A 5,864-nucleotide genomic window follows, 5' to 3' on the forward strand; every position below is an offset into this window, starting at 1 on the left:
TTCTTAGGGACTGGATATCTGGAAAAGATTTCAATTCTCCCTCACTAATGAAGCTTAGTTTGGCTGGGTAGGTTATTCTTGGTTGAAATTGTTTATCTTTTAGAACTTTGAAGATAGGGCTCCAGGCTCTCCCAACCTGAAGGGTTTCTGTGGATAAATCTGCTGCTATTCTAATTGGTCTTCCCTGGTAGGTAGTCTGGCCTTTTTCTCTTGCTGCCTTTAGGAATTTTTCTTTTATAGCTACTTTGTTTAGGCAAATTATTATGTGTCTGGGAGTTGGTCTTCTCCTTTGTTGTCTTGCAGGGGTTCTCTGAATCTCTTGTGTTTGAATTTTTTCATCCTTGATGAGATGAGGAAAATTTTCTTGAATGATTTCATGAAATGTTTGTTCCAGTGTGGCTTCTGTTTCTCTCTCTGCCTCGGGAAGCCCAATTACTCTTGGATTTGGTCTCTTGAAGTGATCATTCATCTCTTGGAAGTTTTGTTCTGTCTTTTTGAGCTTCTTTTCTATGCTTTTGACAGTTTGGGTTAGTTCTGTGTTTTGGTCTTCAAGCTCTGAGATTCTTTCTTCTGCTTGGCTAATTCTGCTTTCCATGCTTATTAGTCTGTTATTCATGTCCATCACAGTATTCTTTACTCCTGTTATTTCTGACATAAGCTCCTTCCTATTTTCTTCTTGTTTCTCCTCAATTTTTTAAATTCTCTCCATTAATGTCTTGATGTCTGGTTTTGTTGCATGTGACTAGTCATTCTGGGGGCTCTTCATTGTTTGTGTTCCAGAATCTGTTTTCTCAGTGTCTGATCTCCCAGTGGTCTGTGTGAGACCTATATTCTTCTTTTGGCTTTTCTTCATTTGTGTGGTTTTTTCCCCCTCCCTACTTTTTCCTTCCCTCCACATCACCATCTTCTTTAATTCTGTTATTCAGGGGTAAAGGAATTGGTTTTACTTCTGTTTGCTCAATCTCCTATTCTTTATGTATACCCTCTTACTTTGTTCAATTCTGGAGTTGCACTGTAGGTTGGGGGTGGTCCTTTTTGCAGTTTTGAGATTTACTTAAGAGAGGAGCTGTGATTCATAATCTATCTGCAGATCCTGGTATTCACTGACACGTGTGTGGATAACCTGAAACCCAGTTCCCACTGCCTTGGAATCTGTCCGTGTAGTGGCACTGTAGGTTTACTCCCTGAAATAAAATGTGGTTAGCAGAGGGAAGAGAATGGAGCAGACAGTGGGTTGAAAAGGGGGGTGGAGAGATAGAGGAGTAAGGGGGGGAAACAAACATGTGCCAAAAAATGGAGAGAGAGACCTATACTGAAACAGATAAAAACAATAGACCACAGCTACTGACGAACCAACTCCCATACAAAAAAAAAATAAAACATATAGTGATGCTAACATACAAGCTAACCAACCACCTTATTGGTGTGCTATTCCTCTACACAAAGATATGGTTTACAGAGAGAAGAAAAGAGAAGATAAGGAAGAGGGGAAAAAATGGAACAATACAGTAGGAATAGAATTAAGTCATTAAACTAACAGAATCAATGAAGCACACTCTGAGACTTTTCGTTTAGGTCCAATGTCCTTTCAGTTCTGATTTCTAGCTTTTTTTCAAGCAGGTAAATTAGTTTGCAGTTAGAGTCAGTTGCCCCTGGTCTGCTGTGAAGGACAGTTCAGATCACCCTCCGTCCACCACTCTGGCCTATGTCTTTTTCAAGCTTGTTTCTCCATTTCGGTGTTGTTACCTTGAATCGCCAGCAGGTGGTGCTATCTCAGCTGCTCGCCCCAGAGGAGGTGGGGCCAGACAGGAACCAGCCAAGACTGGAGATGGATGCCTGCCTCAGGGCACAGGCAAGAGACTCACTGGGGGCAGGACGTCTTGGTAGCGGGAGAGGTGGCAGCGATCCCAGCAGATCTTCCCTGAAGGGGCTTCAAGGACTGAAGTCGTGGATCGCCTCTGGCCCGGGTGGCACGATGTACTACCGGCGGCGGCAGCGGTGGCTGCATCTGCACTGCAGTGGCTATCCAGTCCACTGAGTTGCCCCAGCGGTGGCAACGGCCAAGCTCCATATGAAGAGCAGGCTGAGATTTTGGGGTCTGCAGCCTCCGGGGTGAGAGCCAGAGACCCACTGCAGTTCTCCTTTACAGAGGGTTTCACAGACAAGGTTGCCCCGTCGCCATCTTGTCGGAAGTCCCGAGGTTGTTGTTTAATAGACACAAAATTTCAGTTTTGCCACAGGAAAAAAGTTCTAAAGATTTGTTTCAAAATAATGTGGATTTTTCTTAATGCAGTCATTTTTTGTTTCACCTCTTCAACATCAGCAAAATATTTCCTTTGAGGACTTTTTCATCCAAGGAGAGAAAGTCACTCTGGGTGAAACCAGGTGAATAGGGAGGGGAGGGCATGGAGGTCATGCCATGTTTGGTCAAAAAATTGTGCATTTAAGAATTGTTAAAATGGTAAATTTTCTTATGCAGTTTTTACATCAACTTTTTAAAAATTGTGATATTATACCAGTACTAGAAAAATGAAAATTAATTTTATGCTTTTGGTGTGAAATATCATGTGTTGCTAAGAAAAAGATTAATTAATTTGTCATAAAGGTGAAAACCTCTTTTAAAGTGTTTTGCTCCTTTTCAAAATTACTTTTATTATTCAGGGTCCCTTGAAATTCCGTATGGATTTTAGGATTGATTTTTCTATTTCTGTAAAAAAATATCTTTGGGATTTTGGTAGAAGTTACATTGAATCTGTAGATCACGTTGGGTAGTATGGTCATCTTAACAATATTTGCAATCTATAAACATGGGATATGTTTCCATTTATGTCTTTTAAAATTTCTTTTAAAACGTTTTATAGTTTTTATAAACATCTTTGGTTAAGTTAATTTCTAAGTTTTTTTCTTTCTGATGCTATTGTAGATGGAATTGTTTAAAAAATTTTCAGTTTGGTTTTGTGTGGTGACTTTGTAGCTTGCTACTTTGCTAAATTAATTTATTAATTTTACTTTGGCATGTTCCTAACCAGAGAAGTGAAAGACCTTTACAAAGAAAACTGCAAAAACACTGCTCAAAGAAAGCCAAGAAGACACAAACAAATGGAAAAATATTCCATGCTCATGGATAGGAATAATCAACACTGTTAAGGTGTCCAACCTACCAAAGGAATCTACAGATTCAATGCAATACCAAAAATTACTAACATCATTCTTCTCAGACCTGGAAATGGTAACACAGATATTCATATGGAAACATAAATGACCACGAATAGCCAAAACAACCCTCAGCAAAAGAAACAAAGTAGGAGGTATCACACTTCCAGACTTTAGGCTTTTCTATAAGGCTACAGTAATCAAAGCAACCTGGTATTGGTACAAGTATAGGCATGTAGACCAATAGAACAGGATAGAGATTCCAGAAGCAAAACCTCAATTCCTCAACCAACTCATTTTGACAAAGCCTCCACCAAAAACAGTTGGAGAGAGGAGAATCTATTCAGTAAATGGTGCTGGGAAAACTGGCTGATCACATGAGAAGAATGAAGCAGGACCCGCACCTATCAACATACACAAAAATCAACTCTTAATGGATCAAAGACCTAAACGTAAACCTCAAACTATAAGAACCTCAGAAAATGCAGGAGACACCCTTCTGGAAATTGGAACTGACAACCAATTCCTGATCAAAACCCCAAGTACCCATGCCATAAGAGATAAGATAGACAAGTGGGCCTTCATCAAACTGACAAGCTTCTGCAAAGCAAAAGAAACCATTAAGAGAGCAGGGAGACCGCCCACAGAATGGGAAAAAATATTTTGCCAACTGTATATCTGACAAAGGCCTAACATCTAGGATCTACAAGGAACTCAAACGTGCTGAAGGGACAAAAAAAACCAGTCCCATTAAAAAGTGGGTAAAATGAATAGACACTTCTCAAAAGAAGATACACAGGCAGCCAACAGACACAAGAAAAAGTGCTTAGCCTCACTAATCATTAGAGAAATGCAAATCAAAACCATATTGAGATACTTCCTAATCCTAGTAAGAATGACCATCATTAGTTAAACAACAGATGCTGGTGAGGATGTGGAGAAAAAGGGAACTCTTCTACACTGCTAGTGGGAATGCAAACTCGTCCAACCTCTTTGGAAAACAGTGTGGCAATTTCTGAAAGAATTAGAAATTGACCTTCCATATGACCCAGCAATCCCCCCTACTGGGAATATACCCAGAGGAACTCAAATCATTCCACAAAAAAGATACCCACACACACGTGTCTATTGCAGCACTATTCACAATAGCAAAAACATGGAACCAACCGTGCTGCCCATTAAAACTGGACTGGATAAAAAAAAATATGGTACATATGCACGATGGAATATTATGCAGCCATAAAGAAGGACAAATATGGACTTGGCAGCAACTTGGATGATTAGAAGACTATGATACTCTGTGATCTATCATAGAAACAAACAACGGAGTACTACATGCTCTCACTCAGAAGCGGACCTTGTACATTTACCATAATACTATAAGAAAGGGATTGGCAATAGCACGATACTGCCAGGGTGGGTGGAAGAGGGTCACAACATCAACAATAAGGGTACTTGCTCTCAAAATAGGCAAAGTGGGAACCAAAAGGAGGCCCAAACTTTACCTGTTTGTATAACTAATCCTGAATTGTACCCTACATTTTTAAAACAAAAAAATACAAAAAATTAATTAATTTAAACAGTTTTTTTTAAAGAAAAAAAAAAACTTAAAACAGTTTTTAATGAAATGGGGGTTTCTCTACATAAGATCATATCTGTGGACAAATATAATTTTACTTTTTCTGTTTCAATTTTGATTCCTTTTATTTCTTTCTCTTGGCTAATTGCTCTGGCTAGAATTTCAGGTACTAGTTTGTATAGAAGTGATAAAAACAGATATCCTTGCCATCTTCCTAATTTAAGAGAAAAAGTTTCAATTCTTTCACCATTGAGTATAAAGTCTGTTGTCAGATTTCATTTATTGCTTTCATAATATTGAGATAATTATCTTCTATTTCTACTTAGTTGAAGGCATTTTTTTAAATAATAAGAGAGTGCTGAAATTTTTCAGATTTCTTTCTGTATCAATGAAGATGGTCATGTGAATTTTTTGTCTTCACTCTGTCAATGTGGTATATTGCATTGAATAATTTTTGTATGCTGAACTATTCTTGCATTCCAAGAGTAAATCCCATCTGGGCATGGTGCATAATCCTTTTAATCTGCTGATGAATTTAGTTTGCTAGTATTTTGTTGAGGATTTTTGCATCAATCTTTATAAGGGATACTGGACTGTAGTTTTCTTTCTTTCTTTTTTACAGTATCTTTGTCCAGCTTTGATAATGGGGTAATGCTGGACTCATAGAATGAATTAAGAAGTGATTACTCTTGCTTAATGATTTTGGAAAAGTTTGAGAAGTATTGGTATTAATTTTTTTTAATGTTTGGTATGATTCACTAGTGAAGCCATCAGGTTCAGGGTTATCTATTTCTCTTTAAAATTTTGTCAGGTTTTGCTTTATGTAATTTGATGGTCTATTATTGTGTGCATAAACATTTATAATAGCTATGACTTCTTGCTGTATCAAACCTGTATATACTGTATTAATTTATAATAACCTTCTTTGTCTCCTATGAATAAGACTGTGATTTAAAGTCTATATTGTCTGGTACTAGTATAGCCACTCCTGCTCTTTTTTGGCTACAATTTGCATGAAATATCTTTTCCTGTCCTTTCACTTTTTATCTACTTGTATCTTTGGTTCTAAAGTTATTTTCTTGTAGACAGCATATAGTTAAATCATGTTTTCCTTTCATCCATTCTATCAATT

The sequence above is a fragment of the Carlito syrichta genome, unplaced genomic scaffold, assembly GCF_000164805.1.
Source record: "Carlito syrichta isolate Samal-C Ts95f unplaced genomic scaffold, Tarsius_syrichta-2.0.1 Scaffold308821, whole genome shotgun sequence".
NCBI lineage: Eukaryota > Metazoa > Chordata > Mammalia > Primates > Tarsiidae > Carlito > Carlito syrichta.